The sequence below is a fragment of the Halichoerus grypus genome, chromosome 4 (assembly GCF_964656455.1).
Source record: "Halichoerus grypus chromosome 4, mHalGry1.hap1.1, whole genome shotgun sequence".
NCBI lineage: Eukaryota > Metazoa > Chordata > Mammalia > Carnivora > Phocidae > Halichoerus > Halichoerus grypus.
Genome location: NC_135715.1, coordinates 184122016 through 184134193, shown reverse-complemented (window position 1 = coordinate 184134193; position 12178 = coordinate 184122016). Strand labels below are relative to the sequence as shown.

At 41.6% G+C, this 12178-nt stretch overlaps 1 protein-coding gene across 2 annotated transcripts in view; it reads left to right on the top strand.

The window, feature by feature from the left end:
* The window catches only part of PID1 (phosphotyrosine interaction domain containing 1), a 220904-nt gene that overhangs the window by 14376 nt on the left and 194350 nt on the right, over positions 1 to 12178 (top strand). The window contains exon 1 of one of the 2 annotated variants that reach the window (XM_036071532.2): positions 8133 to 8283. The exons of the other annotated variant lie outside the window; for it this stretch is intronic. The gene's annotated coding sequence lies outside the window, so the exon portion shown is untranslated. Of the gene's footprint in view, positions 1 to 8132; positions 8284 to 12178 lie in introns of those variants that run through there. 2 annotated transcript variants of the gene reach the window in all.

Genomic DNA, 12178 nt, shown 5'->3' with positions numbered 1-12178 from the left:
AGCAGAAGGGGGAAGAGATAATGCTGGCCTGCAGAACATAAAGCTCTTGCCCAATCTAAAAGCTCAGAAAATACAGTTACGTATTAGATCCTTATATAGTTCTGGAAAGATTGGTTTTTGGTTAGTAAAGAAAGAAATTCAAATGCCTTTGAAGTACTTTTCAGTAAAAGATAGAAATACCACTGACACATTAAAACAAGACTGAAATAAAACCGTTCGAATACCAGTCATATAATGAAGGATTTAGTTGTACCTGAAAACCGAGGAGAGCAAGTATAACTGAGCCTGAAACCTCCAGCTCTGAGCTTCCCAGCGGCCTAAGTAAGACGAGAAACGTGATGAATTACTTAGGTCTCATTATCTAATAGAAGACGCTCCATCAACTCATCTGGAGCCCTAAGTGTTTTCCTAAATTGAAGACCCTAGAAGTTACCATATGGTTCTTTATATGGGACATCGTAGCACAGACGCTTGGGTGATAATATTAATTGTAGTTTTTGACAAAGATGTCTCTGGAAGTTGAAAAAAATAAACAATGAAGTAGGAATGCTAAGACTGTTATCCAATGTAGCGGTTGAAGTGGACATCTGTGGGTTTTTTCTGCCCAACTTCATTTCCCATCTTCTGGTAACAGCACCCTGATCTCACCTTTGGGAATTATTTTCCCTCTCCTGTGTGTGGGGGACTCCATGTACTTCAAGGAGGGGGACTGTCAGTGCACCCTCCTCTAGCTCTGGCATCCTGCTGTCTACGTTAATTGGACACTTTCTCCCCAAATTGGGATCCCGAACAGGGTGGTAAAAAGGCTGGAAATCGCCAAAACTGATTATTCTGCCCACCTAGATCTGTAGTGCTTCTGCATAGACCCCAGGAGCTTCTTGATCCCCATCCTTCCTGAGCTTGGTCCTTCCGTATCTCCTTTCAATCTCGTATCACTCTGATGATTAATTTTTTTCTTCTCCAGTGAGCTGGAGTTGGTGTCTACTGCTTGCAACCCCTGCAGACTCTGATTGCAAACTCTGATTGATATACAGGAAGAATTTTCCATGAACCCACTGGTGTTCAGCCTTCAAATTCTGTGTCCTGAAACGTTCTGTGTGGAGCAGAGCTGGTGTGCGGAGAAAAGCGAGACAGCCATGCTTGAGGGTCTCCAAGATACCAACCAGGTCATGGACACACACCTGTCCTTCCTTATGGGTACCCTTTCCTTGTCAAAAGTGTGCTTGCTCCACTGGGATATGAAGAAAGGGTACAGACAGTTCTCTGCCTGGAATTTTTCTCGCACATAGCCCTACTTTAATATGTGCCACTGAACAAAAAGAACCCTCATTATCCTTTAATCCTGGCCCGCAGTTTCCGTGTTCTGGCCCATCGCTGGAGAATGATTTTTGTCCTTGTTGTTTATAAGGGTGTAGCCTGGCTATTGGCATCTGCTATAAATCTTAAGGTTTTTATAACTTGGATATCGCTCTTACCTTTCTGCCAAATCTCTGTACTGAAAAAGCGGCCTATCATTTTAAGTAATGCTGCTTTTATGACGTCAAAAACAAATAAAGTAATTTTGGTCCACATTATAAAATGAATCCCTCTTGTCTCTGAATCTGGGGTAGAAATGGTGTCAGGGATGCAAACAGCTGTTTTGGCCAAAATACCCAAAAAGATCCAGTCTCAGGCTGAGTCTCAGTTCTCAAGAAACATTTGTAGTTGTTGGTTAAAAATGTGAATAGCTCCATAAGTTCAGTCTAGGACAGTGTGGGCTCTTTAGCCCAGAAAGTTAAATACGTCCAACTTTGGCAGCCCTGACCTTCTGGGTAGACAATGTAGTTCACTAGTCTTCAAGACCTGCTTTGCCACTTTGATTTAAGACAAGGCGGAAATCTTCAAAACAAAGCTCTCCGAATCCAGGAAAGTCTATCTGGCATCAGTTAGCTTGGGCACCGCCCCCCGCCCCCCCCGTCCCCCCTTCCCTACCCCACTCCCTTGTCTTTTCTCTAGGAGCTTGAAGCTTTGTAGAAAATGAATGGCTTTGCAAAAGTGCAAATTTGGGAGAGTGTTGTACAACCAAAGAAAATTCAAATTAGTATTCCCGCTGTGGGAATCCTCTTGGGGAAATTGAAATTACACTTAAATATTCACGTATAGAGTACAGCCAATATCTGTTTTAGGATGTTGACAGACTGAATGATACAGCTCGGTGGTTTTCTGGAAGTAAGGTGGGCTAGAGAAGGAAGAATACAGAGTCTAAAAAAACGTACTAATTGGTGTTTCCTTTTCTCTGTTGTGTTAATGGTAAATAGCCCAGACTCAGTGCTGATCTCTTTACTCCTTGGCCCAGAGAACTGGCGTTTTTCTTCATAATGTAATTTACCGCCCCTGTTGGACAGAGGCTGGCCCGTGAGATGTGTGTGTGCTCTGAACAGGAGGGGACGTGTGTGCTGGCGGGGTCCCTCGGAGCAGGGCAACCATTCAGCAGAAACGTGGAGGGAGTCTTTTGGAAATAAAACCTAATTTGCAGGGATCTCTACCCGTAAGGTAGACTTGCTCTGCGATGTGGGGCCGTATCTGTGTTTTCTCCCTTCTGCGTGGACTCTCTCCCTTTCTTGCTTTTCTCCTTCTGCTTTTCTCACAACTAATAGGAGTGAAGCTCCTTCCACTCCTGCATTTCTCTGAGCTCTCTTGCTCACTGCTGTATCTTTCAGACATTTTTTATAGCTCTTCCAGGGGGCGATGGCCACCTCTCCTTTCTCCCATCTTCCTTTTCAGCGGCTACAGGCTCTTTGGTGGGTTGGAAGTCACAGCTAAATTGGACAAAAACAAGTTTGACCATTGCTTCAAAGCCACTGTTTTTTGGGGATTTTTTTTTTTTTAATTCTTTCCTTCTCACTTTTCTTTTTGTTTTGGCTTAGGGCTAAGAGCACATGATCTTTGCCTTAGATGGTCATCAAAACTCATTTTTTGGGTTGTAGATGAAGAGGCCAAATGGATTCATTTTGATCCAAGGCCTGGAAGAAATTGATAGACTGTTGATTGCTTGTAAAATGCACTTTAAAAAGTCTTTCTTGGAGCTTAGCAGATGCCTGCTTTCATTATGTTAAGAAACTGATGCTATTTATCTATTTTATTTCAATCATTGGCCCGTCTAAATAGGAAATTTAACTTTGATTTGAAGCTATTAATGCCTGCTGGTAAATAAGAAAATGCGTGATAGAGCAAATTATTTTTCGTCTCTTGCATTTCTTATGGGCATCTCAGACTCGGGAATTTTTATGTAGCATAACAATTTCATAAGTGTTAACATGTTTTTTTAAACTTCATATTATAAATAGGAGCAGAAGCCTGCTTCAGAAATTTAAAACTAGATTAAAGTTGGCCAGAGCAGAAGGCAAAGTCATGGCTCTGTTACAACTCACATCTTGGGGTTTTGGGTAGTCTACTGACAATGCAATAGATTCAAATAAAGTGCTCTTATTATGGATTAATACTGTTTGACCTATGGATCTTGGAACTTGAGAGGGTCATGGAATTTTTTTTAAGACATCTGTGAACCCCGGGGCGCCTGGGTGGCTCAGTTGGTTAAGTGTCTGCCTTAGGCTCAGGTCATGATCTCTGGGTCCTGGGATCGAGCCCCATGTGGGCCTCCCTGCTCAGCGGGGAGTCTGCTTGTCCTTCTCCCTCTGCTCTCCCCACCCCCCGCCCTGCTCTCTTTCTCTCTCTCTCAAATAAATAAAATCTTAAAAAAAAAGACATCTGTGAACCCTATGTGCATTTCCTAGAGACCAAAAATATATACCTTGCAAATATATTAAGTACTTTTCAAACCTCGTGTGCTTTATTGAAAGAAATATTTATTTAAAATAATTATTGATTCATAGTGACTTTTGGACTTCATGCATATTTTCAAGTACTGAGTATCAAAGTACTATATGTGGGTCAACATCATTGTGGGCTTAAAAGGGACTGTGGTGTTTGAAAGAGGTGGGGGCTGTAGATTTGATTAATGCTGATTACAGGGGTGGGGTAAAAACACACTGACTTTGGTGGATTTGTCAGGATGCTTCCCCTCATGTCCCTGTCTTACAGGCTTTACTTTCAGCAAATGTTATGGATCTTTTATTTTTGGGTGAGGAGCCAAACTGAATTATAAGGTGGGTCTCAAGAAGTGGTTCCTGTGCCCAAGAAGGTTTCAGTCAGTTAAATATAAAGTAGATTGTTGTTGTCATGGAGGAGGCTTCCATCCCAAGACTGTGGAGGGCAAAAGAGGAGAGCCTTTGTCATCTGTCCCCTTTTATTGTGAACACAAAAGCTTCCCTTCAAGTTCTACCCAGGGGAATGCTGACATCTAAGAGATGAGGACTATGTGTGACCATATATTGGTTGGGAGAGCAGATTTTTTTTTAAGATTTTATTTATTTATTTGAGAGAGAGCACGAGTGGGGGGGGGAGTGGGAGAGGGAGAAGCAGACTCCCCGCTGAGCAGAGAGCACAACGTGGGGCTCAATCCCAGGACCCTGAGATCATGACCTGAGCCGAAGGCAGACGCTTAACGATTGAGCCAGCCAGGCGCCCCGAGAGCAGATATTTTAATTGACACAGTCCTCTGACGTGAGCCATCGATCGATGCTGGTCCCACATGATCTCAGATGGTTTTCCAGCCCATCTTTTAATAAGAGCATGTTGTGCAGTGGCATGTGTTGAAAATTGCCAGGATTACTAAGAGAGGGAGACTTTCTTTGTGATTAAAATAAAAATCTCATCTAAGTGTTCAGAAGTTTAGAATTTTTATGTTTGTTTGGACAGATGCTATTTGGCTAATTTCTTATTTGGGAAAATGTTATTTAGTTGATACTGCTTGTTCTTTCTTCCCTTTCTGCAGTCTTTTGCACATTGGATGTGAGAAGATTGTATGGAACGAGGCCAAATGAACAAAAATGTTGGTGATTAGGCAGATTTCCTTTCCTCCCTTCTGTGGCCGGTGTTTGTAAAGATCTGTCCTTATCAGATGCTAAAGAGTTGCTTTGATGCTTGGGTTCAAAGTCAGGTACCATCTTCATCTCTCTACATCTTTTAGTGCATCCTGGACCATTTCCCACATTTTGTGTGTTTTTATGTTCGATGCCTTTACTGATGTTTCCTTAGTTTGAAATATCCTTCATCACTTGTATGTTCTGCTGAGGGGATTGTCCTCCTCCCGTAGCAGATGAAACTACCCTTCTTCTGCCTTAACTCCAAGTGCAGTGAATCATACCTTTTTTCTAAGTGTCCACAGTTCTTACAATGCAGTCATCCTGCTTAGCTCATTCTCGTTTTTCTTTTTGTTAGAATTACTTGTGGACTTCCATGTTCTAGAAACCTCTAAGCCCTAGGGGCTGGGGACTGGGTCTTTATTCCTCCTTGTATGTCCTTTGCACCTGGCATAATACGTGGGATATAAAGCTAGGAGCACAATGCAAGCCCAGTGAACATATTTATTTCTGTAGAGTTCAGTAAATTAATGATATTTTATAATGTATTTGCCATCTCTTAATTTCTTTGGAAGGAAAGGAGAGAGAGGTAGTATGGCATACATGTCATTATAAATCAGTGAGGATGCTAAGAGTGGAGTTTGACTTTTGCATTAAGGTGGAGGGGAGGTGCGGGGGTGGAGGGAGGGGGAGAGAGAAACACTTGTATTTGTCTTTAGAGCCAACTTTTAATGAGGAAGCAAACAATTCTATGAGTCTGTATTAAGTTCTTTAGAATATATCCTGGATCTCCTTGACATTTAAGTCAAAATATCATACATTGTATTTATCTTGTAGCTAAGTTATTACCTGCTTACTGTAGGAATATTATCTGTTATATTTAATTTCAGTAATACAAGAGATGTCAACACTCAGAGCTATTCATAAAAACAATAATTAAAATATAAAATGTAGAATCTGTTTTCCTTAGCATTACATGTTTCTTGGTAATGGTTGAGTTTTAGATGGGAGAAATGTTTAGGTTGCTTTTCCTTATGTAAGATGAAATGATCTCTAGTTGAGCATCTTCAAGAAACTTGGAGGCGTCCAGGATTGCTAAACACATTATTTGTTGTGCTCTAAAGCAAAGAAATTCTAAAAAAAAAAAAAAGAGAGAAAGAAAGAAAGAAAAAAGATTATTTCAAAAGGAAACAGAAGCCAGCTTGATTTCTATTGACCAAATAGGGTACACATTGACCCTCAAAATAAGTAATAGCTGTTGTGGATTATAGCCCATTGAATAAAATAAGAATCTTTGAGGCTATTCTGATATAAACTGATACAAACAAATAAATAGGCAAGGAAGGAAAGCTCTTCCTTATTACACAATGTCAACTAATGAATAAGGCAAGAATGATGGAGCTAGAAGCTCACCATTTTGCAATGATCATAATAATTGGTTCAGGCAAGAATCACTAGAGAACACTAGAACTGGTGGGTGGATGTTTGATTTGGAACAGGATATTCACATAATCTCAAAGTATGTCTCCACAGATGATCAATTGAAGAAAGGGAAAATTGCAACTTTTCAGTGAAGAAATCAAGTGGGCATCACCTTAAACAAATAATCAAAGTTGGCATCACCCAAACTGGGCAAACCATTATCGGGTGTCTCCTGATATGGTGCACTGGGCAGTACCACTTGAATGGTATTCCTGTTTTGGGAGCATGTACTCTACCAAATAACTGGCTTGTGCTCTTAAAAAATTTCAATGCCAAGAAAGACAAAAGCCAAGACACTGTTCCACACAGGACAACCAAGTGCAGTGCATGATCTTGAATTGGATTCTCGGCCAGGAAGAGAAATGCTCTAAAGGACTTCATTGACATGTTGGTGATATACTTTTACGACAGTTATGCAAGAGAGTGTTCTTGTTCTTGAGAAATATGTAACTGAACATTTTAGATGTGAAGCGGGGTGACATCTGAGGTCTGTATCTTAGTCTCAAATGCATGTGAGGGAAGTAGGGAGGAGAAAGGGGGAGGGAGAGAGAGGGAAAGAGTGAGTGGGTGAGGAGGCAGGGAGTGAGGGATGAAGGGAGATGGAGAGGGAGAAGAAGGAAGGAGGGAGGGAGGAGGGGAGAAAGAGAGATGGGAGTGGGGAGGAAGGGGAAAGGAGAAGGGAAGATGGGAGAAAATGAATGAATGAGAGCAAGAATATATCGTAAAGGAAACGTGGTCCAATGTTGATGGTTGGTAGATCTGGTAAAGGGTACAACCATTCTTGCTATGTTTGGGTAAATCTGAGATTATTTCAGCATAAAATGCTAAACAAAAACACGTTACATAGACGTGTTTGCAAAGGCCATTTCTCCTGGTTTGGGGGATGGTGGTCCCTGAACTGTCTGAAGCCTGAGGGCAGGGGCTGTTCTGTTCTGTTCCTCCCCACACACCCAGGGCAGAGCCCAGTGCCTGGCAAGAGGATGCAGTCCGTAAATATTTGTTTGATGGACACATGGCTGGCACAGCCTTGAAGTCTCTCGAGCTATGGAATATTTATCTTTGCACAATTGCAAATGCCAATTGGGAGTGCCTATTTTACGATTTTCAGGTTCCCTTGCAGCTAGTTAATGGCCACATAACAAATTCGTGGTAGCCAGTGGGATGTGAACAGGAGTCTGAAAGGGAGGGTACCTGCTTCTCTGCCCCTTCTTGCTCTTTTCTGGTGGGAATATGAATGTAATGGTTGAAGGTTAGACCATCTTGGGGGAGCCCTGTGCTAAGGACAGGGGACAGAGGGAGAGGCAGCTGGGACCTTGATGCCTGGGAGCTGCCACACCAGCCCTCGGCTGCTTATCCCAGACTTCATTTATGTGAGAGAGAAATAAACATCTGTCTTCTTTAAACCACTGCTATTTGGCTGTTTCTTTCATTCGCAACTGAAGCTAATCCTACAGGATACAGTGTGTTCTCTAAGAATCCTCACTCTTGAATTTTTGTTCCTCTGTGGAGCTTTGTATTCAGTTTGTCACGTATATACACATTGACTGTAGAAATTCTCTGGCCTTTTTTTTTTTTTTCTTTTTCTTCTTTTTCTTTCTGTTTTCCCAGGGTAGAAGTTTTCTTATTCTGAGCAGGATTCTGTTTCTGTCCTTGAGTTGGTGTGTCCGTGTCTGTACTTTGGGGGACTTCACATGCTGAGGGTACCCTCCTTTCTCCTCTGTCATGGCAAACCTGCTCCATTTTGCAAATTGCTAAATTGGTCTGAAAAGATGGTGAGAGCTGGCTTTCCTTAGGAGGTTTCTTGTTCTGACAGACCCAGCTGGAGACCGGATGTGCAGAGGTAAGCACTTGCGATAATCAGAAAATAGGAAATTTTAACGATTTCCAGTTGCCAAAAACATTTTGCTTCAGTTGAAGGATTCGGAGCCGGTTCTAAAAGGGCTCCTTCTGCCTGGTGAGTTTTGTTTAGCAAAGCTTTGTACTTTTTGGAATCCACTCATGTTTTTACTTGTTCAGCGGATGGTTCCTCCTTTGGAACTATTTATTGCCACTAAGATTTGCGGCGTGTTCGGTCCCACAGATAATAAATGGGTGTGGGTGCCCACAGCACAACATAAATAGAGGAACTGACTTCCAGCTTGTTTACTGTCAGACTGGTATGTAAGTAGCAGAGCTTAACTCCTCAATTATGTGTGCATGTTTCTGTGCAGCAGAACTCAGGAACTTGAAAATGGACCCTGTAGGCATCTTGTACGATGTTCAGTTGTTTCCTTTTAGATGTGATGCGAATGACGATTGTATTGGCTTGCGTAGTTCCCCTGGTCATGTTGTTTCATGATCTGGAGGCTCTGAAGTACGAAGGGTGATTTCCTTTTGGTGGGCTGTGTTGACTACTGGTGCTCTGGCTAATGTGAATTTGAGGGATGCTTGATCGTCACTTGAATGGAAAGCGTTCTACTTGGAATTCACAGGTGAGGTCTTCCAGCTCTCTAAACTCCAGCTAGCCTGGGCAGGACTCAGTGATGGCTATCGTATGCAAATTTGGATTGCATTCCTACAGAAAAGAGAACAAATCACGTATTTGTCCATGGTCACCTGATGAAGTCCCTGTCACAGTTTGGTCTGCAAAACAAACCAATCAAAACACCGAAGGAAACCAACAACCAGACAAACTGGAGCCACAATGTAGAGGGATGCATGATAAGAAGGACTTAAATATTCCTTGGGCCCAAGTGAGCCTGGTATGATGAAGGAGGGATGAGCCTGGGAATCAGGATGTTTTCATGTGAGTTTCATCGAAGTTTCAGCCCCACTAGGTGGTTTCGCTATGACCTTGGGCAAGTCACACAAACTTCTGAGCCTCAGTTTCCTCATTCCGTAAAATGAGTCTAATACTAGAGTTCTACATAGTGTAGGGAAAAAAAAGTGTTTTGTAAACTGGAAAATAGGTTTAAGTATTATTTAGCAGTCAGCTAATTAAAGGAGTGGTATTGCCCTCCCCCGACCTCCAATGCTGATTTTCCTGGTAGGGAGCACTGCAGTTTTGTGCTCTAGGTAATTGTTAAGAATTTGTCAGGATATTTGTAGGATCCGCCAACATAGACTGGTTAAAATGAGTAACATTTCCATACCTTCAGGATTATTACTGTTAGTGAAAAGTTTTGAGAGAGAAATTAGGCAAAGCAAAACAAATTGCCTTTCTCCCTTGTCCATGAGCATTTATAGACACCTGTGGCATTTACCAGGAAGCTTGGGGTGTTACAAGAAACATCATTTTCATCTTGGCCCTCCTTGGGATAGAGAGGCATGTGTCCAAGGGAGAAGCTTTATGAAGTCATGTGTTCCAAACTGAATTCAGAGCAAAAGCAGTGCGAGGGACTTAGTCATGCAGAAGAGTTTCAAACCACAGGTGGGTTTTTGAGAGTGTTGTCAAGGAGGAGATGCAAAATGCCATAATTAGTTTGGACAGCTCTTTTAAGTGTAAAGGAAAACATGCCTACTGGCAGAGATGGAATTTGTTACAGGACAGATCTATATGTGGGATTTTGACCTTAGACAATTGAAAAACAAGTAACATTCTGTTTATAGTACCTGAAACTTCTGGTCCTGGAGTTTTGAGGTTCTACAGGATGGTTTCCCTACCTCTCTAAGGACCAAAGTGACTAATGCCATGGCAGATGTCATACGTACGTTGCCAGAAGCAAAACACAGATTGGGGAGGATTTTGTAGGAAGCTTCTGATGGGAAATCTGGGAAATGAGGTTCTTATGAGGAAGCTGAGAAGGAAAGAGGATGTAGTTTTGCTTTGAAAAGAGTGGAGAGTTACTTTTGCAGATTAGACAATGTGTTGATATTACAGGGATGGAAAAAGATATTCCGTATTTGCAGTAAATGCATTATTTGGGTAACTAAATACAGATCAATGGGAGAGAAGATAATTAGTTTCTTAGGAGAGGTTGCATAATTTTGATTGAGTTAAAATGAAGAACTATGAAAGGATTTTGTAGGGTTGAATCTTTTTTTTTTTTTTTTTTTAAGAGGTGGTTGGCAGAGTCAGAATTTTGGGAAAGAGGGTCACGAATATTTGTTGGTGAAAACAATCACACTTGGTAGCTTTGAGGGGATGCCCTACAGACAGACTTGATTCCAGTGCTAGTTTTCACAGCTGGTTGCAATTGTTTGGATGACGATTAAGAATCAGGGATACTTGGTTCTGTATTTGAAAAAAAATGATACTTGAAAGTTTGGGAAGAAAAAAGTTTGAGTGGAAAAAGGCTACTGAGTAGAGGTTTTTTTGGATTGTGATGAATGCTTGACAAGGATCCCTGATTTCTCTGCCTTACACTAAGATCCCAAGTCTCACTGATATGGTGGTTAAATGAGTTTGCACTAATTTTCTGTTGAGAACTAGAAAGTAACATATTTTGTTTACACAATGCTGGTTTTTGCTTTATTCTTATGTTTGTATTAGAAATGAGTAATTTAGTCTCAGGGAAAATACATGTGGGGCTTTTTGCCAAGACCCAATGCCAAACGTGAGTTTGTGAGTAAAGTATCCAATGTTAATCTTTGCTTACATTTTTTTAAACTTTATGTGATCTGAAAAGAAAGAATTATAAATAAAATGTAGGATCTAGGAAAAGTTGAGAGTTGCTAAATTGGGCTTTGACCAGTATAGATGTGACCTTGATCTTGTAAAAAAAGATTTTCAATTTTCTTGGTATTGGAGGAATGCAGAAAAAGATGATTATAATTATGATTAATACTGAGTCTCCTTGTTTGATTGTTGTCCTTGGGGGGTGGGATTTGCACCGAGGCCAATATTTTGTTCATTCTTATTTTTAATTTCTGGGCTTTAATATCCAAATACTGCATATCTGTAGAATGTTAGCCACAGAAATGTAAGGCTGATATTCATTTATTAACTCAATAAATGTTTATTGAGCACCTACTATGAGCCAGATACTATCTTAGATATTGTCTTTGTCTTCTGGGAGCTCATAGTCTTGAGAACATAATAGACACATGAACATGTAATTATGGCACAGTGGAATGGTACTGTAATCCAATAGAGAGGGGCAGTTGTGAGCCCTGTCCTAGATGGGAACCCTTCACCGAGGAGGGGATGTAAGCTATTTAAGGATGAATAGGCATTGGCTAGGTAGAGAAGCTTACCCTAGGCACATGTAAGAACCCATGCAGAGCTGGGAACTTGGGTTTGTCCAGACAAGAGTGAGCACACCACATGAGGCTGGAAGGTGAGGTGGGGGGAACTGGGGTGAAGGAACGTAGAAGCTAACATGTAGCTGAGGCTTGATTGGGAAGGAAGGGTCTCATATGGGCTATCTCTGAGCATGGACTCCATCTTTTAGGCATTGGGAACCCCCTGGAAGCTTGCAGGAGATGAAGGATGCAGATGTATTGGTTTTAGGAATATTATTCTGGCAGTGACATAGAAGATGAATTAAAAGCAGGGAAATGAGGAGGCTCTTGGAAATGGTGCAGAAAAAAGGGGATGAAGATATCATGCAAAACAGTGACTGTTGGGGGTGAGGAGGTGGCAGAGGCGTGAGCAACAGTTAAGCTGCAAAATGGATTGACTGCAGGTTAGGGAGGAGAGAGAATGTGAAGGATGATATTGAGGTTTCCAGTCTGGGCAGCTGAGTGGAGCATCACGCTACATATGGAGGCTGCTGGGATCTGTAACAGAAGGGGCATATTTCAGGTGGCAGTGG